The 21,091-nt window shown below is 46.5% G+C and overlaps 1 protein-coding gene across 3 annotated transcripts in view; it reads right to left on the reverse strand.

The window, feature by feature from the left end:
• SPSB1 (splA/ryanodine receptor domain and SOCS box containing 1) overlaps positions 1–19,876 on the reverse strand; it is a 39,099-nt gene extending 19,223 nt beyond the window's left edge. For 2 of the 3 annotated variants that reach the window (XR_012778285.1, XR_012778286.1), the window contains exon 1: positions 19,652–19,876. The gene's annotated coding sequence lies outside the window, so the exon portion shown is untranslated. The remainder of the gene's footprint in view (positions 1–19,651) is intronic. The other variant, XM_075520207.1, reaches the window with a different exon arrangement.
• Between the last annotated feature and the right edge of the window lie 1,215 nt (positions 19,877–21,091).

The raw sequence follows: 21,091 nt of genomic DNA on the forward strand, positions 1-21,091 counted from the left end.
TCAAAAGTGCTTTTTTGCTATGACTGCAAGATCGGCCAACAAAATAAGCCATCAGGACAAAAGTTTTCGTAACAAAGCACTGCTTTCCCCTTGAAATAGTTAACAATGAATCACTGCGGTTTAATGCTAGCAGCAGCTGCATTAAAAGAAATCCATGCTAAAGTTTTCAGCAGTCACCTACCAAAACTCCCCTTCTGTCTCCTTCCTAGGTGACAGCAGGAGAGAGCAAAGACACTTGTACAGCTGCAGCTTGTGCTATCCTCTCCCAGTTCAGGGGCGGTCAGCCTCCTATTTTAGCTATCTTTTGCCTAGAAGCAATTTTTTAGAAAGCCTGCCTCGTATGCTATGTGTTTGCAGGAATGGGGGAAGCAACATGGTTGGGCTTGTCATAGGCTTAAGAGTAAAACTATGCTATCCCAGTTGCTGGAAGCGCTAGTTTAGAAGTCCTAGTTTTTTCCAGGATAGCTGCTGTGCTGCTTTCAGTGGGCAGAATAAGGCAATGCACAACACCTCCGTAAGCACAGAGAGCCCGTCAAGAGTTCAACGAAGTCACCTAGTACACACCAAGTACTGATACCTGCATGAGAACAGGAACTGAGCCCTTACTGTATTCGAGTCACAGATTTAAGTATTATACACCTGAAAAGCAGCATTTTCTCAAATAGATGGCTTGAAAATTTAAGTTACACAGCAGATTGTGAGGATTTCAATCCCTGCTGCTAAAAGCAATACAGTATGCTCTGTTAGGAGACGTGGAATCCAGCAGGATTCCTTCTCCCAGGAAAACTATTTGCAGTTTGAGCTATTTTAACATTAAGGTTGCCCAGCTACTGCCTCCTCCTTCCTCTTTTCATTTAAAGATGTCACAAGCACTGCTAACAGTAAAGCAAAAATCCCCACAACAGAGCAGCTGCCAAGCACCAGATTACTCAGCCTGTTGCCCTCAAATAGGTTTATTGTGTCTGAAGCTTCAGTACATGTATCAACATCAAATACATCTATGCCAGAGGGGAAGTTGTGCAAGTGTCTGGTACCGCTCATCAGCACTATGGAAAAAGCATAGTTGAAATCTGGGCCGTGTACTAGAAACAAATAATTCTTGGTCCATTACAACGGTGTCTCTCTGCTCCCTCCAAGCAGAGCATTAGATTCTTACAGCACCACAAACAGAATACTGTTCTCTGCAAGAGAGGGCAGAGCAGCACATTCTGTCACAGCAAAAGCAGGGCCTTACGGTGCAGAACTGAAGTTGTGTTCCGTCCCTGCTTCATTGCCACTCCGCTGGGGAACCTTCAGCACATGACTTGCTTGGATCTGCACGTCCCCCATTTAGATGGGCAGCAATACCACTACCAGCCTGCCACGTAGGGTAGGAGAAAATGCTTTCTGCACAAGTAGAAGGTCAATGAAAGTGTTGCACACTTCTCATCGTTGCATCACAGGGAGAGAATTGGGGCAAAAGGAGAACAACAGGACCGCAGAGGATGGCCCACAAACTGCCTGCTGCTGAGGAGGAAATTCCAAGGCCCAGCACACTTGACACCCAGCAGGACAGCGTTCAAGTCCTCCTCACAATAAGCTACTTTGTCCTTGACATTTAAGGAAGCAAAAGTTAGCTTTTCTTTCTCCTCCAGTTTTACAATTTATTTACATTTGCATCCTCAGCAACTCACTTGGCATCCTTTTCCTCACATTCAGCAATCATGCTCCACTTCCAAGTTCATCCCTTTCATCCTCCTTTTCACAGTCTGCATTTAGTCACTGTGTTGACCTCTACTGTCACAGCAATCCCACCACAGCCAGGAGGATGGATGTAGAAAGACTCCCATCTAACTATGCGTGCTTTTCAGGGAGGAAATAAGCAAGGCCCTCAGGCACGAGCTAATGAGTTTCCTGACTGACTCTTTTCTACCTGATCAGATACTATGACAATCAAATCATGAGACACAAGAAAATTCTTTCTATAACCCTGGAGCTTAATGCAGTTAAGGACCTCTGCATAGCTACTGTGTCTTTCTACATGTGACCAGTGCTATAGCATAACCCAATCTATGCAGAGCTTTAAGTAGAAAAAAGGGCAGAGAAGGATGCAGTATAACAAGCACAACTTCTCCCCAAGCTCTTTCCTTCCACCGGCTCAAAAACTGCTGCTAGCAGCACCTTGTCACCAGCAGCCTGCCTCAGCCTGTACAGAAGGTTTCCCTCCACCCTTTCACCACCAGGTCAAGAGATTAAGTTGGTTGTGCTCCTTCGACCTATCATGGTAGTCCTGTCCCTCTTTAGAGAGGGGCTGACATCAAACAGTCAAACTAAGTGCCAAGCCTAGAAACACTGCAGTTCAGTAACTCATTTTATATCTTGTCTTATTGAACGAGCCTGAAAGGTAGGCAGCATGGCTGCTAAGGCCTTGGGCAGGATTGCTTGGGAAGAAAAACATCTTCCAAAGCTACATTTGACTGATCTTAGTTATACCTTGCAAGTCAGATCTGTCATCCTGTGGATTTAAAGGATATGAACTTTTTCCTACAATACTGAGGAGAAAGATAGTTTGCCTTGTTAATCATTCCCCCACGTCCCAAACACCTTTTAAGGACACAATTCAGGATGCTGCTCCTTCCTATAAATCCAGAAAGCAGAGGGAAGCCGCTTGGTCAGCATACTGTCTGCTTTCTTAAAACTTAGTCCTTCACTGCTCCCTGAGAAAGGATCCACCAGTTTTTTCTCTCCTACTACATTCTTCCAGCATCCCAGAAGGGACAAACTACCACCAAGAGCTACACTGCACAGCACTGCAACAAGTTTTCAAAGGATTCAGAGGCAGAGCGTTGTATCAAGTAGTGCCAACTGCTATCACAAAACAAACCCCTGTATGACGACTGTACAAAACCTCCTGACATAGGGATGGATGGGCTCAGAGATAAAGAAGATAAAGAAAGCTTATGTGGCTGCTTTGAGAGCCTAGAAACACTGGTGTCCTTCCAAGGACAGCCTGCTCTAAAGGGAAAGATACTATTGTCAAAGCAAAAGGTCTTGCTACTACTAAGTATTCAGCAGTACTGCAGGATGGGGGGTAGTTGTGAAGTCAAATCGGAGTCAAATTTTGTTTTTTAGCTCACCTTTGACATTGAGACAAGACTAGAAGAAAGCTTTTTTTATACAAATGTTTAATTAAAGACATTTTAGTAGTGATGCCAAGACTTGAAACAAGTAATTTCTCTCCTCTGTGTTTCAGGGCGATTTGTAGGACAGAAATTGGTTATGAGAGTTTTAGACAAGCTGGGAAACAACCAAAAACCCCAGCTTCTAGCCTGGCTATGCAGGAGATAAGTCTTGTTGTCTATCAACTAATGAAGCAGCCTACCCACTTCCAGAACTTAACTGTTCTGATAATATCACAGCAAGATGCCTATACAAGCTTATTTCATAGAATCATAGACTAATTCAGGCTGGAAAGGACCTCAGGAGGTCTCTAGTCCAATCTCCTCCTCAAAGCAAGGGTCAGACTAGGTTACTCAGAGCTTTATCCAGTTTACTCTTGTAAACCTTCAAAAACAGAGACTGTACAACCTCCAGGCAACCTGTTCCAACGCTTGACAAGCCTCATGGTGACAAAACTCCTTATGCTTCGGGTTATGCATCTTCCTCCCTGTTCAAGTCATTCCAGTTCCTTAATCAGCCAGTTTCAGGTTGAATTTAGTGTTAATCCTCAAGTCAAATCCTAAACAAGTGAATGTAGTTCAGCCTCTTGTACTGGCTGTTAGTGCCTTCTTACTGGACAGTGAATTACTCGAAGCAATATAAACACAGATTTAGTTCACAGGCCTTTGTCTTACCTTGCTACATGGAAAAACTCAGCATTCTTCTACAGTGTTTACCCGCATCTCTTCATCCTGGGCTTGTTAAGTGTTGAAAAAGAGGACTGAAGTTACATGCTTGTGTATAAAGACCCAGCAGATCTTTCACAGCTTAAGCTACAGATTTGCTTCTTTCCTGTCCTGAGGTCTGTGGAGACTGAGGGTGTCACCACTGAAGACAAAAACCTCACAAGAGGAGACAGTTGAGTCACTGAGGAAGTGATTTTTTTCATACTGTTTAGGAAACCATTCTGTTCACTTAGCAAAAGGATGTTTTCAGAAGTCAACACCCCTGCACATGCGTCCAAAGCAGGAGCTCATCAGACAATCATGACAGGTTCTTTAAATCAAGTTTAGGCTTCCTAAGCTGAAAGCCTGTCAGATTCTTCAATGCCTCCAGCACCTGCCTATATGCACACAAGCCTTCTGTGGCCTCCTTCAGTAAGTCTGGTAGTTTCAGTAGGACCAAGCAGACTTAAAAGATAAACCACTGCCACTTTCAAAAAAAAAAAAGCCTTCTGCAATTCATCTCCGAAAGCCTCTGGCTTCTACCATTTTCTAGGAGGTATTTCCCCTAGCCCCTACTCTCAAATGAGATCTTGGACCCATAACCTGCACATCAGATGTGCCTCTGCTGCATCAGATAATTCTTGTAACATGCTAAATGATGACAGCAACATCTTTTCTTCCATGTCCTGACCACTAGCCAAGCCAGCCATGGCCTAAGTTTAGGAATTCTTCATTCCCCAAAGTCACCTGCTACATGAGCAATGCTGTGGCTCAGCCTTATCCACCAGTTGCCCTCCCTGTGAGGACAGGCATGCTTCAGCATCCCTCTTGGAAACAATCCTCCCAATGCACACAGCTTAGCCACATCACCCTTTAGGAAGTATTGCACCTTACAGGAACAGGGCTCATCTTTTTAAGTGGAAAAGATGAAAGCCAAAAGCTGGATGTTCATACAAACCTCATGCTCAGTAGAAGTCTTTGAAGGCAGGAAGGCTAGGGAGGGCAAGACAACACTGTCTGGCTAGAGGATACAGATTGCTTCACTACCACAATGAAGCGTCTGAAGACTCCTCAGCTCCTTCCCCCTGCTGTGCTCCACCTTGAGCTATGTGGTTGGCACTCTTGTGATATAGCATTAGCCACGCACTGCAGCTTATAATCAGCTGGAACGAGCGCTATCTGCAGGAACACCGTGCATCAACATTAATGTCTGCCACCTCTTCCCCATGTACAGCCTCACCTTCAGAGGCTCAGCTTCATCTATACCTCCCACCCAAAACGAACAGTCACTGACGTTCCCAGCCAAGGAGGGATCTGCATGTTAACTTAGAGCAAGCAGGGTTCAGGAGCTTCCAACCCTCAGATTTGTTTCAAAGGAACACTGATTTACCTTCAAGATAAAAACAACAGTTTTATTATCGAAGTTAACTAGGTACTTTGCTTTGAAATACAATTTCTTCCCCTGCATCAAAGGGCTGTTAATTTTAGTCTTGTAGCAAAAAATGTAGAAGAAATGAAAGCAGCATCTGCTTGGAAGAGATGAATGCACGATAAAAGGTGTCTGTGACAGAAAGCTGGCAGCAGCCTTATGTTTTCTATTCAAGTTTGATCTGGGAACAACAACAACCCTTAAAACATAACAAAAGCTGTGGAAAAACCCTTTCCAAATCCAACAACATTGCCAGAAGATGCAATTTCTCTTCTCCAATTGCTGCAACAGCCAGTTGAGGTGAAGAGCCCAGACAAATCCAAACTTGCCATCCCAGTGTAATCAAGTACCTTGGCTTGCTCAAGTCCACAATATCCCCCCTTCAGCTTCCAATTCCCTCTTCCCCTCTAAGTCTCCAGAGGGAAAGCACTTTCCTAGGAATCTCCCTTAGCAAAAAGGAAGCAGAGTCACACCATGACAGAACACCTCCAGAATGTTTGGGCATAAATGGCTTGCAATCCAGCCAGTAGGGAAAGGAAAAAAGCATTGGCATTTCTCGTCTGCCTAGTACAGTCTGTTCTTTGCAGTCAGGTCAGGATCATCATGGGTTTGTTATATAACACAAGTTTTTAGACATGCTCAAGTCCAGTCCTGTAACAGTAACAGAGGCACTGAAGTTTGTCACAGAAGTCTATCAAGGGCAGGTCAACTGTGCGCCATTTCGAGAGTATTTACTAGCACTTCACACGTTAGGGCAAGAGATGGTAGCTTTTACACCACTGAAAACAGTAGGAAGAGCAGCCATGCTGTGGTGTACAATGGGCTTCCACTGGGAACAAACCAAACAGAAATTTTATGTTCTACAATGCTGCTCACACCATCTAACCAGGGAGAAATATATATAAGCAACTTGCTCCTGTCCACCCCCCCAACCCCCCAGTACCGCTGAGACAAGTCCCTCTAAATATCTTTACTATGCAGACTCATTAGCTTTACTGAGGGTCACCTTGATCTGCCATCCTGAGGTTTTGGGTGGGGAAGGACTCTTTTCTGCTCTTGCCCCATGCTTTTCAGTAGCATCAAGCTTCACCTGCTAGAGCTTGGGGCAAGCATCCGGAGAGGACCAGACAGCTAGCATAAGAGTACAAGGTACAAGCAGCTCACATGAAAACTAGCTAGGAAACGTGGATCCAATACAAGATTTGTAGAATCTAAAGGCTGTGTTGATTACCATGCACACATTTGTTGTTTTACTTCAGCCCAGGATTTCTGCAGTGGAAGCATGGATCCCCATCCTTCCACTGATTAGCAGTTAATACAGAAAGCTAATTCTATCTAACCTTTAAACCGTTTGAAACTATCAAGCAAAGAGAAGCCAACGCAGTGTGCTCTGCCTGACCCAACCCATCGCCAGTCTCTAGAAAGATGCGTTCACCTCATTTCTGAGGCAGCTGCCAGAAGCTATGCAACTCGAACATTGGCTATATGGGCAAAAACCCAAAGAGCCACATAACCATGCAACAGACTAGTGCTGAGGCATTTGTCAATATTCACACCACTCCATCAGTATGCTTAGTAAGGTAAGCCCTCCACATCCAGGAACAGACACAAGCAACGAGCCATCTCACAGCAGCTCTCAAAGTGCTGAGCTAAGAGAATATTCCTGGCAGACAGATTACACAAGAGACAACTCACACTGCCAGCTTTACTGGAACCTACACAGCAACTCCCCAAAGCAGAGCATTCTGGGACGATGCCTCACCAGATTTCTGACTTGTCATTAGCCAAAAAAGTTTAATGGCATGGTTGGACTCTGTGTTTAAATATAATTGACCTGGGACATACCATAATTAGGAAGAGAGACATTGTACATCTCAGCAAAGCCTACAGCTGGGCACGGTCTCAGCATGATGCAATGTTTTGCTTTCACCATTACCTGAAAGGGTCCGTGGAAATTGCTATGGTTGTTTGAGATAGGCAGGGTGACCAAAAGCTTCAGCTGGGTTCTTACATCATCCAGCAAAAGGCTTCACGTAACATAGCACAATTTTAGAAAGCCTTTCTAGCCTGACTGCTTGAAGTGTTATCCCTCTGCAAGTGCAACTAGACAAAGCAGATTTGAAAGTGCAGGGCATGCCAAAATGAAATGGATTAAAGCACATTATGCAAACTGTGGCTGCAGGAATACACATGCTGCCTTCAGAGGACATCTGCACTGTAAGGTGGCCAGATATCCAAGAGCAACTTTTTCCTGGAAATAACAGTTGTGATAATACAGAACAAGTGTTTTTGCCAAAAAGCACAACCAAGACCTACAGTGCACCTATAGCACTGTTCACAGTTGCTTCACTGCTGGTTAGTGTCCAAAGTGGCTGGTTCAAGTGGCAAGGAGTGGAATGTGTCCCTTAGCCTTACTGGGACACACTCAGAAATGCATTCCTAAGCAACAGTTTCACTAGCTTAAGCTCTGTAAATCAAGTGATATTTTAAGTGGCTTCCTCATCACCTCCTGTGTGCCAACATTAAGCTGCACCTCAAGCATTTAGTTCGAGCAACAAAGCAAACCTGTATGATTAGGTCCAACGCTGCTAATTTACATAGTGGTATTACCTCTCCATTGGAAAAAAGTGAGTATGAAGTAGCAGTTCAGATCAGTTGCTTCAGCACATGCAACTAGAGCAACTGGCTAGGAGACAGTCATGCTCTGCACCATGCAGAGGAGATATATTGCTGAAGGAACAGCATAGATTGGCTGAAGAGACAGATTTGTACAGGCTTTTTGATAGTAAACAGCTTTGTCACCTATTCAGATAGCATCTGAAAGCACAGAAATTTTTACTCTGGGCCACTTTAGCATAATCATCCAGACTTACAAGATTAAGTCTTGTATCTTTACACCCAGGCACAAGAATATTTTTCCCTAATCATCCACTTCCAAAAAGCCTCCCAGCTCAGCATCATCAACAGTTACATCAACAGGCATGATGCTGGAACATGGAAAGACTGCAATTGGAAATATCCATGACGGCTTCAACATCAGTTTGAGGAAGGATACTGGAAGGAAAGTTTGTGTAAAGGAAATGGAATTTCTTCCTTTAGGTATCAAGTATCTACCCTGTTTTCAAGGCAGAGCACCATACCAGAGAACACAGTTGAAGTTTGTGTAGGGACACTTTTGGCTTTCTAGGCAGTTTAGTCTGACAGCAAGTCCAATATTGTAACTTTTGGCAAGAGCAGTAAAAAAGTGTTTAAACATTCTTTGCCTAAAAAGATTCTGCCCACCAATAAGCTTAATTTCAGATATCAGTCATACCTAAGGCCTTGCTCTTCTTGTAATTTAGGTTACAACAGTAAGTTTTCAAAGGTATTTTGCCCTCTCAAAAGGGAAGTAACTGAATACAGTTTGCAGCTCTACACAAGGCTTCCCTCTTCTCCCCGTAACTACGAAACAGATTGGTCTTGCATACGCAGAGAGTACACTGCCACACGCGATAATGAAATTTAGTGCAGAAGCCCAGTAAGTCTTACAGAGGTGCCTGATGCAAAGGTTTTGCTTAGCTACCTGCTAAGACAGTCTATTGCAAAGACAGTAGCTACTAGCACATCATGTTCATAAGGAAGGTTCCATAACACCCCAAGCAACTTCAAAAAGATCTTTCCTTTAAATTAGGAAAAAGCACAATCTCCTGCAGGGAAGGAAAGAGATGGCTGCTGCTCCATGTCTGAGGTCTATTTGGGGGTGAGAGGGGATGCTAAGATGGTTTTTATCCCTTCTGTTTCCACCTTCCAAATACCCTGACGCCACCACAGAAGCCTGAGTAAGCAGAGTTTGAAGAACATGCATGCTCACCATCTCCTCCTTCCCTCCCTAGGACTTCTCAGCAGACTAAACTGTGGTTTTCCTTTCTAAAACAGCAAAATTCCAGTACGTGTAATTAAGCCAACAGCTTTCTGCTGTGACTATTCCAGACATTGCCATCTGAGACCTTTCCATTAAGGTTACCCATTCAAAAACCTCTCCAGTGTAAGAGCACAAAGAAACAGCGCAATAGTCAGTGATGGGACAAGTTCATTAGATGTAAGCAGGCCAGAGTTGTCTTATCTAGGCATTAAACAGCTGCCTGTACTTTTACAGTTCAAAGGCAAGACAAAAGCTGTATGGTCAACCTATCCTCCCAACATACCACTGTCATCATAGGTCCTCATAAGTCAACATGCCTTCTAAATAAGCATTTAATATAAACATTTGTACAGTCACTTAATTCCTGGTGAATGAAGCTATTTGATGTGGGCCACAGAAAGCTCCCATGACATCAACAGAAAGTTTCCAATTAGGAAACCAAGTTTGAAACACGTTAATAGAACTTAAGAAATAGAGAGAAGAAAAAAACCTTGTAGAAACAGTCAAAAGATCTGTTCTTAAGAAAGATGCACTCAATATACTTAGGAACAAGCAGAAAAGATTAGCTGCCTTGCTTTTTCAGAGCTTAGTGAGTAAGAATGGTAGAGATATAAGCACAGTTATGTTAATTGCTCCCTTCAGTATCTAAGCTTCTATCTTTTCTAAGGCTGGTCAGTCTCAGCCAAAGTATGTTCAACTGTTTCTCAGCTGCTGCTGAAGTCCTTACTCCTCCTTTTGAGGAGGCTGGATGGCTTTGCCAAGAGTTGTTGCGTACAAGCATCAGTTAGAGCAATGAGAAGCCCACTGCCACCCGCCATTCAGTACATCGCAACCCCCCAAACATGGAATAGATGTAAACTCTCTAGAATATCTAATGCCTGGAATATCAGACAAAGCCACCACATCCAACAGTATTTTCCTGCCTTAAAAACCTCACACCAGAAGAGACTTACCTTGCAGTTTTATTTCTACAGTTAATTCATTACACTACTACTTCTAACACTCAATGAAAGTGTAAGCCGAAGTCACCCTACACACCCATCCACTACAGATAATCCCAATACTTTGGTGAGAGCGTACTAGGACTTGAAAAAGCTGGCTACAGAGATATTCACCCTGGATAAATGCATCTAGGCATGTATTAATTGGACTGCCCAGCTTTTCTATCAGACCTGCAAGCAGAAGAGGGTTACATTCAGCAACCTGCAAAGCCATCTCTTTCGCTGCTGCCAGCCTGCCACCTGCTGGGCCACCTGCTTTGTCCGCTCAGACCTAAGGACATGACTTCCATCTGATACCTATTCAGCATCACAACCCTGGGTCAGACACAATTTCCATGACAAGCTTGTTTTGTGGGCGTCTTAGACATGCCAAAACAAGGTTTAAGAGTATACTGAACACTGCATTGGCACAAAAGCCATCTCAACAGTGAAACCACTGGTGAGCCTTCTGCTGTACTGTTTTGCACCTTGAAATGGAGATTCCCATGAGGCCAAGTGTTCTTTCAAGAGCAGTCTAGACTGGGGATTGGCTGGCATTTTTGGAAGGTTTGAAGACAGCATTATCCAAGTAATGTAAGAGTACATGTCTCCATACAAGTAATGGTTATACCACCTTATCCTTCCCTCTTCACCTTAATGACCATAAGCTTGAAAACCATTCTCCTATCTCAAATACACAGGGGGATTTGTCATCAGTCTTAATATATAGTCTACAGCATACTGTTCCCCAGTGCCCACTAAGGTCTTACCTGCATCAAGAAATCTCTTCCCACTTAAAGCTCTAAGAGCCATTCAATTCTTGTTTCTTGCCAGAAATAGCAAAGCCAATAACATCCATCCTTCTCCATTTTCACAGATAAGTATTGCTACACTTATCCCGTAAAACAGTCCAGCTGAGGATAAGCCATGTATCTTATCTTGCTCTTGTATGTTCCTAGATGCATACCAAAAGCCGTGCCACCCCTCTGGCCTAAAGCCCAAACCTGCTTCTGCCTATTAGGCTTAGTCAGGAGACGCTGCACATGTCCCCTGACTAAGCAACGTGCAGTCAATGGAAATTCTATTTGCCCCCACTGTTAATGTGTTGCCACATGGTTGTGCCTACAGCAGCAAGCTGAGCTGTTCTACCTAGAGGGATCTGGCTGGGAAGGGAACACCAGCGTGCACTTCCAACTGTATCCCTACATCAAGGGGCAAAGATTGAAGGCACCTCATGAGTCACAGCCAAATTCCTTTTTGGAGAAACTGCGTACAGCAGAAAGTCCTTATAGAAAAAATACCACTAAGTATGTATGTAAGTACACCTAGCAGCACAGATTCTCCTCTTCTAAAACGAATAAGCTCAGTAAAGCAGCAGATTCTCTGGAGTTCCTTGTAGGCAAACATCTGGACATATCTGCCATCCTGGAGTGACACAGCATACTTGGCATGTTTCCCCTAGTAACACAGTGCACTGCTCTAGCTATGGAGCAAGCAGGAGGGTAGTTGCACAATCAGTTGCCTGCAGATGCAGGTTATTGCTCCTTCCAGGCTCTCTCTAGTCAGGTGTCCCCTCCCACTTAAAGTGTTGACACACAAAGCTGTGCCTCTTGCAAATCCAGTTCAGTGTCCACACACCAGGCTTTATCTGATTACTCAGATAAAGCCTCAGGATTTAATGTTATTCATGCCAAAAGCGCAGATTTGGGCCTGTGTGGGCACATACGACCTGCCCCTTCAACAATCTCACTGGAAGGCAACATCTTACAGCCACTTGGCATGCCTCATACCCAGAGGATCAGAAGCACATGAGGAACACCAGTACCTCAATAAAACAGGAAAGATTCAGCTGGGGAACATGTAGAGTGAACCTTCCAGGAAAGCTCTCAGTTCCTTCAAAAGCTGCTTCTTGCAAACACTGAGTTAAGAAAGTTAAACTATTTAGCAGCTTGTTGGTCCTCGAGTAGATCACCTCAAAGTCAATTAACTACAGCAGATATCAAGAACAAACTACGGTATCCAAATTCCAGGATGAACCTCCGCCACCAAAATTGACCCATATTAATAAACACGAGACACACACTTTGCCCTTTCTTCTTCTCCCCATCCCAACATACAGCAAGTCAAACCCACAACTTGGAAAACCAGTAGCATATACCATGCCGGTCCACCATGACTCCCTGGATTTTCACCATTACCCAAACTCACAGCCACTTCAGAGCAGATTAGCTGCCCCTTTTTAACTTCTACACAGCAGCTGCACATTGGCAAGACAGCGTGCCACATACCTAACCTTACAGCAATATCCTGCTGGAATCAGTGCCATCTGCGCAGCCCTTCTGCCCTTTTCCTCTTAGGCTGCAAACTAAGCTATGCGAGCAAGATCTGAAGAGATGCATGTGCCTGAATCAATACCAGAGTCAAGTCTGAGGCTGAAGCCACTTACAGCTGCCTGTCTGATCCTTGTTGCAAGAGGCACACACAGCACTCCAACAAAGCTGTGAAGTAATACGGAGGAAAGCAATGCCCTGGCTCACAAAAAAACCCCAAACTTGTTCATTAGATTGATTCACTCCCACCCCCAGCTCCATTTTGTTCCAGCTGGAAGCGCACAACATGCCACATGGAAAACCCCAGAACATGAGTAGTGAAACTGTGTGGGACATCAGGCAAGGAAGCCAAGTGTTCAAGCCAGTAGTGCGGAACGTCGACAGCAAGCTGTAGGGTAACAACACAGCACAGCCTGCAGCAGCTCATGCCTATTGTATAACCCCAGAACAGAAAGTCCAAGCAACTACATTGCCCGTCCATAGGAGTCAAGCCAGGTACTTTCTGGATTCACACAGACCCCAAACCTCTTTTCAGCAAAACTGTCAACAGGTTTCTTCTGCAGCTGTTCAACAGTTCATAGGAACTAGGACATAAACACTAATTCTCCCAGTTCAGCTTGCCCCTTACCAGTGGGTCCACTAAGTTTTAGGTATTTCTTTACATGGGCACAATTTGAAACTTCAAGTCCCAGATGTACTAGTGCCTGGGATTAGTACGGAACAAAACAATCCCTCCCTCATCGGCCAAGTTCAATAACATGACCAGTTTAGTCTTAAAATAGCATGAGGAGACTGTCTATCAAAGAGATAGGCCCCATGTAGAAGTGCTGGCAACATAGCATCAACCCCATCCATTCCACATACCCACTGTCCCAATTCCTCCATAGTATGGACCAAAGACTACTGCTTGGAAGCATTTCAAGGGTCATTATTCTCTTCTCACTGAGAAGCAATGCTTCTTTTCCTGCAGCACAGCTCACTAGGCTACACCACTACAAACCCAGGGATCCTGAAGCACTCTGACAATGAATTAGGGTATCTAGGTAAGAACTGCACTTTGGCAAACTCCAGGACTTCCTTCAAGCCTCCAAACACTGTAGTTGGAATCCAGACATTTTTCACATCTCTACTTAATGTAGAGTTTAACTTCCAAAAGGCCATTCAAACCAGAAGTTATCCACAGTGAAGTTCTCAAAACTTTAAACTAAGAATTTCTAAACATCTGAGACCAATGTAGCCTTCTCATGTAGAAGGCGGCTTGGCCTTACCCCTTGCTTGCTTTTCTTGGCTGTTTACCATCTGCAACGCACGTTCTTTAGAACTAAGTTGTTTCTGCAGTTTTTGTGCAACTGAGTGCCTTTGTACATTTATGGTGTCAAGGCCCCATCTGGGATCTCCTCAGGACAGATTCCTGACTTGATAACATACCAGCTATCCAAAGAAAGCAGTTTGAAACTAACATCTACACAGCTGCTCTGACTTAACAAGCTTCATCAAATTCCCCTCCCAGGCTAAAAGAAAAAGCCCATGTTTGGTAACTCCATTCAGACATTACCACCTTCTGCCCCAAAGCTCTTAAGTCAAAAGTTGTTGCTCTCTGAAATCAGGCAGATGGTGGTGGGAGTTTTTAGTAATTTTTTTTTTCTCCTCCCAGGGAAAGTTTTGCAGGTTAAAAGCCTTACTATTATACAGTAGCAGCACTGCTTCAGTTTGAAGTCTGTCTTCCCACGTCCTAGAAGAGGGAAAACTAGCAGAGCCGTAAGACAACAAAATGTTAGTGGACAAGACTCTCCAGGGTTAAGGAAAAAAGATAAGGCAAGGGCAGGTGGCTGTTTCCTCTATGAAGATCAGAAAAAGATGTTAATCCAAAAATCTTTGAAGCTGAAGTTCAATGCTGCTTAAGCACAACACATAAAACCAGAAGGGAGGATGGCAAGACATCTACCACATGAATGAAACTCTAGAAAGTCGATGGCATGCTAAGCCCCCCACTCCTAGCCGTGGCACTTCCACATTGTGGACAGAAAAGACATTTCCCACCTTTTCCACCCCACTGCCAGAAATCCCTGCATCATAAGTCTTTTCTATTCCAACTGCTTTGATGAGCCACAGGGTAGAGCCCATTAAATAAAAGCTGGTATTAGTATCCATCCCTGCCAAAGGTGATCAGACAAGAAAAGCGTTAGCTTTATTTTCTCCCTTTTTAAAAACCCTAAAGCAAAACGTTGAGGGGTTGAAGCAAGGCCACACATCAAGTCAGATGTATACAAAGGACTAGCCCACAGCTGTCCCTGGCTTGCAGCCCTACACTCATCCCTCTAAACCACACTCCCTGGGGCACACACAATACTGTCAGATTGCCACAAGCACCAACTGGCCTGGAAAGCTCTGGACCTTAAGCCCGATCCCAAGCATGATAACACGTGACAAAAAGAACTGTCCCCAGCAGTCATGAGACAGCACCAAGCACCCATCTCATTAGCCAGCACTTGCATCTGCTCATCCCGGCGGTCCAGGCCCAGAGCTCAAACGTACAGTTAACGTGCTAAGAAATTGTTCTTCCCCTCTGTACTCTTTCCAAAGAAGGGGCCTCTGCAAAGGCAGCCTGCAGTACCCAGGCAGTCCATTGGGCTGGGAGAGTTGAAGTTTTACTCGATTTCAGCTCAACAGTAGGACATTATTCATGGTTCAGCTGGCCGTTCTGTCAGTACCCTTACTCATTGCCTTTACATGCTGGGGGTGGACCTCAATATAGCATCCAGCTCACACCAAATCTATTTTACTAGGGAAAGTCTGCTGTATTTCCTTCCCTTAAATGCTACACAGAGTTGAGGCAGCTTGTGCCACCCCACAGCTACAGAAGAAAGCAGCTCCCGTACCCAATTAACACCCAGATTGAAGATTTAAATCACATTCACTGTATAAAACACTCCTTAGTCACACACTCTTTCCAGATGGGCAACTCTGGAGCATCAGTAACTCCTGAACCCCTTCAGGATCAAAACCATACTAGCACAGCCTGCTTCCAGAGCTCAGACAGGTTTGTTTCAAGCTCACACTGTGTCCCCGTTTCAGGCAAATGGTGACAGATTGTCTAGTGACTAGCTAAGAAGTCACTACTAGAAAGTTGCTGGCTTTTAAATCCCCCATAATAGGATGCATTTGCAACAGACATTTTGGTTGACATGAAGAAACCTTCATATTTCAACAAGAAGGAAAAGAAGCGTCCAGCTGGACTGACCGCAAGGGAGGGAAGTCAAGCCTTGCCTATGAAGATGAACAGGGATTTGTTAGCACTTTGGTACTTGGTCAGTTATTCCAGTCACTGCACAGGAGGAAGATTTCACTGCCACCAAGAACGTCAATTCCTGCAACCAAGTCAGGGAAGAATTGTCAGACAAACATATACCTAACACCACATGTGTTTGAGTGTTTACTACAGAGTTTCAAGTTTATCAGGGAAGATAACTAGGACAAAAGTCAGTGAGAGCTAGACTGACAGACATCCATTCTCTTGCTCTCAAACTTTTTTGTCGTGACATTTATGTGAAGCTGTTTGTGTAGAGACACAGCAGAAGCAAAGTGTTTCAGTCTGTCCTTTGGTGGAAGGATCACGATCAGGGTAGGTAACAGATTTTCTTGACCTCTCAGCTGTAAGGCAAGCAGGAGCAGACATACAAGAACACCATACAAGTTCTCCCAACGGTATGCACCAAACCAAACATCCTGGTTTCTAGTAGCACGCTTGTATCCTTCAGACAACTTGGTTTGCACTGCTCTCCTCCCGTGTGTAAGACAAGACTGCCTCTCAGTCACACTCATCACTACCTTTATATGTTATATTTAATTTCTACAACTCACTGCAATTCCTCCAGGAAGGCATCCTGCCTTGCACAACAGTGAGTTTCCTTTCATCTCCCATCATACTCAGTTGCCCAACAAGACTGCTAGATCTTTCCAAGACAGATCCATTAGATATCCTTTCTGGGCTTGATACTACTTCACCCGAAGTATGATCACTTGGAAGATCATTTCCTGATCAAGTCAACAGACCCATTTACTTCAGCCCAGGAGCTTCCAAAGCATTACCTATGAGGGCAGAGCAGTACAGAGTTAAAAGGCAATCTATGAACAGTCCTTCCCTACTTCTTTTAAAGAGGTGATGCTGCTTTAGTAGTCCCTGGGGAAACACAGTTAGCAGTGGCACTTTTTCCCCACCATGTGCTTCGAAACTAGTACTTTTAAGCTAGGTTCTCACATTCAGTAGAGTATCTTTGACCCTCTCCTGTAACATATCCCTTCTTTGCTAAGGACAACTGTACTCACCCCCCCCCCCCCCCCCCCCCCCCAATTATTTATTGAAACAGTAGCAGCTAGACACATGGAGTAACTCAAGGGAATATTTTTTTGGAGCTCAGAGCAGTGTAACTGGAAGTGACTCAACACCTTGACATGAGGCCATTCTGCAATGACCACCAGCAAAGCAGTCCAGTGACTGCAGTTTGGTAACCCTGGTTCTCAGACACTTACTCACTTTTATTCTGCAGGCATTACACAGCTTTGTCTGGAAGCAACTAGTGTCTAACTTGTATCTTGTACCAGCAACTTAACTTGCTAAGTCACATCACATGCCTGCAAATATAAAGGAGCAGGGCAGCAATTTCACAGCCAGCCACAGACACCACGAGCCTTTGGTAGAGTCAAGGTTAGAGAAACTCATACCAAAACAGAGCTTATTAGTATAATCCATGCAGGTCTAGTAAGCTCTTTCTCCACTGCTATAATGCTACGTCACTCTACTAGTTAATACATGTACAAGCCTCCTTCCACAGGACATGAAGAGAAGCACAGCCCAGCTGAGGTCATCTCATTGATACTCCCTGCCAACACCAGTTAATCCTCACTCCCTTTGTCAACACAAGCCCTCAGTGACTCCAGACTCAGTCAGTACATGTGTACTACAGCCCAAAACTATAAGCATGGCTTGCATTGGCCTATCGCAGCTAGCCTATCAGGTGCCAATTCCAGTGTATTCAGTGGCACCAGCCACAAAATTTGACTGAGACACAAACCTCAGACAGCCACAGAGCATACTCCCTTCCACATTTATATTCTTCAAAACCTACATTGCGACTTGGAAGATTAACTGTCAGCATGGTCTGCACTCACTCCCAAAGCCTGGCATACACAGTGTCCTGGCTGGCTCACCAGCTACAGATCTTTAATTCTGGTAACTTAATGAATTCTTAATTAGCCTTCGCAAGACAAGACAAGCAGCCCTTGCAGACTGCTTTCCCTTCTTCTGAGGAAAGGAAATGTAGGGGGCCAGGGAAAAAAAGATGCAGGAGAGCAACGAGCAGAGCACATTTTCCACATCCAGGATCTAGCGGCAGTGAACTGACTCCACACAGATGCAGCACATATCAGCTAGCCAGTTCCTGGAACACAAACCCACATCTCAGAAGTATCTAACCTAAGTTTACAAACGAACTTCAACCACATTATAGCACACTTCAGTAACCTCTAAAGCAGAGGAGAGAGGCTGCAAGAGCCTGCTGCTGATGTACTGCAACATACGATGCCCCCCAGAGGAATACGCTGCTGAAGCGCATCTCTTGTCTTCGAGGGGGGAGAAGAATAAATTGCTGCTTTATGAATCCATCATCGCGACTACTGAGAGCCACGACAGGGCCAGTGGCCAGGCATACCGACAGAGCAGAGAGGAGACGGGCACAGTAGCCACTAGCTGGTCAGAGAAGATGCTCCTCCACAAGCCAGTTAAGTGCCTCTCGGCATCGCCATTCACTTTGTAAACAGTAGCACGGCTCCATCACATTCCCAGTAGTTCCCTTACCAACTTGCCACAGAAATATCCTTCCTCCTAGGCTGGCATAGCCATTTTGACCTCATCCATCCTATAGCCAGACCTCTTTTACTGCAAGCCACTGGAAACTCCATATAGTTTGGTCCTAGTTAATTTAGCAGTCAACTTGCACCCAGCAAGACCACGCTGCCTGTACTACTGTGCTTCGCAACGCAGAATCTGGTGTAGAAACCTGACATTAGAGGGGCGGGAAGAGCAAAGATCGCTTCTAGGACAAAAGGTTCATAAATTCATCCCGCATCGCTACGAGGAAAAAGAGATCATTCTCCAAGGTAGCAACTCCCATTTTTACAATCATTTTGTAAACTTCCTTATCTTGAGCAACGGCTCAGACAATTCATAGGTTTCTAACCAGGCATGGCCACCACCAGTCATCGGCCACACTGACCACCCACTTCGCAGTAACGCCATACTTCAGCACAAGGCTACAGCAAGATCAATCTCATAACAACAGTCTAGGTACTTCAAATATAGGATTATATAAGCTCCCATTGTATTAGTATAGGTTTATGTAGTAAAAAACCAGACATATTAATTTGGCCTTGTAAGGTGTGCTCCAGAGACCACCACTGTAACCACAGACACTGAACAAACAACCCGACTTCCTTAATGAGTTGAAGATCTCTGAACTGACATTATCAGTGTTTGCTTTTCAAATCCACACACAGCTACACCAGCTGGCCTCTGGCAGCCACCCATCTCAGGGCATCCCAACCGCAGCTCCAGGAGCCTTGCAAACGCTCCGAGTTCTTCGGGCCCCGATGCTTGCTTGAGCAACGGGTGCCCCGTTAGCCCCAGTGCTTCGGGCCCGGCCACCGTGCCCGTGCCCCACTGACACCAGTGCTCCCCACGGACGGGGCCTTCCACGCTCACGTGCAGCCCCACAGCAAACGCGAGACGGGGCCCGAGCCACCCGGGCTTCGCAAGCGCCTCCGAGCTGCTCGGGCGGGTCAGAGGGCTCGGCCTCGCCCCAGCCCGGCGTTGGTTGTTTTTTAAGTTGGCCCCGATTCCGGGCAGCCTGCACGGGCGGGAGGGGAGCGGGGAGGAGAGACCCGTTCCGCGCCTGCTGGGGACGGCGGCGGCTCCGCGGAGGGAGGGAGGGAGGCAGGCGGAGGCCGCGGCAGCCCAGACCCCAGGCGGGGAGCCGAGCCGGTGGCCGCCCCCCCGGGAAAGGACCGCCGCGGAGCCGCCCGGGCCCGCGGGCACCCGCCGCCCGCCTCGCCTCGCCTCGCCTCGCCCCGCGCCCGCCCCCGCCGGCTCCTACCGTTCCCAGGCTGCCGGCCGGACCATGGCAGCGGCCCGGCCGGAGGCTGCTCCCGGGGCCGCGGTGCGGTGCGCAGCGAGGGCAGCGCCGGCGGCGGGGAGGCTGGAGCCGCAGCGCCCCGGCTCCTCCCGGCGCCAGGCGCGGCAAGCGGGGCCCGGCCCGTCACATGGCCCAAATAGCGCCCGGCGGCGGCCCCGCTCCGCCCCCGGCCTGGCCCGGGGCGCGGCCCGCTCCGCCCGGGCCCGCTCCCCGCCCCGCCCCGCCCCGCCGCGGGCAGCCCGCCGCCGCCGGGAAGGGGGCGGGCAGCGGGGCGGGGCGGGGCCGGGCCGCGGAGGAAGCGGCGCGGCCGGGCGGTGCCGCCGCGGGGCGGCCCCGGCGGAGCGGCCCCGGCCCGCGGGGCCCTGGGCGCAGCCGGCAGCGGGGAAAGTCGTTCGCCCGGGGGAGGAAGGACGGCGGCGGCTGGCGCTGACACACGGCCCCGGCCCCAGCAGAGCCGCGCCTCGCCCCGCTGGCGGCGAAGGCCGGACAGCCGGCGGCATCGCTGACGGAGTCGGGCTCGTTTGATTCCGCGCGGCCCGGCTTGCCCTAAGAACGGCTAAAAATAGCAGCGAGGTTCAGCTTAACGCTGTTTGTTTCTTTGTGGACAATCTAGTAACTTCTTAATGAATGGGAACCTCAGTGTCCTTATACATTGACACAATGTTGCAATGTTTGCATTGCAAACACTCCAGGGAACCCGTGTTTGCTTTTTTAAAACCGATTTGTTTACCAAAATAAATCAGGGAGATACAATTCTGTTCATTTCAGTCTTTCTTCAAAAAGCAACCTTATGGACACATTTGACCCAGTAATGTCTCTTTGAGATGATTCATTTTTCAGTATTCCCAGACAAAAAGAGTCTGTTTGTAGCAATACGGCTTGGAGCTATAACCCAGTGGATTGTCATAAATTAAGCAAGCCATATTGCATGGGATACCTCCAAGGACCACCTAAGAGCTGCAGGAAGTGGTGTGAATGATTCAGGAGGTGGCAGCCTGCCATCTGAGTCAGTACGGAACAAATGCCCCTGCAAGCTGCTGAAGTGATTGTTTTTTGAGGTTGGACGTTAACATTGGGCCTTGACCAGTTGTCATCACTAATGGTCTTGGGGCACATGTGAAAAAAAGAGCAGGGTTAATTTGAGTGTCCTCATTTTTATCTCTCCGCTTCAGAGGACTTTGCTTTCATCTCGGCTGAACTTCATTTCCAGCACAGGGCCTTAATTCAAAAGAGGTTCAACCATAAGTGGGCAAGTGCATTCTCCTTACCTACCTTTTAATTAGAGAGGGTAGGCAGCCATTTTTCTCCTGGCTATGCTCCTCTTTAGGGAGTGGGGAGGTGAGTAGTGAGGAAGGCGATTCCCTGGGTGTACACGTGTGCTGGATCTCTGGGGAGGCTGGC

The sequence above is a fragment of the Mycteria americana genome, chromosome 18 (genome assembly GCF_035582795.1).
Source record: "Mycteria americana isolate JAX WOST 10 ecotype Jacksonville Zoo and Gardens chromosome 18, USCA_MyAme_1.0, whole genome shotgun sequence".
NCBI classification, from domain to species: domain Eukaryota; kingdom Metazoa; phylum Chordata; class Aves; order Ciconiiformes; family Ciconiidae; genus Mycteria; species Mycteria americana.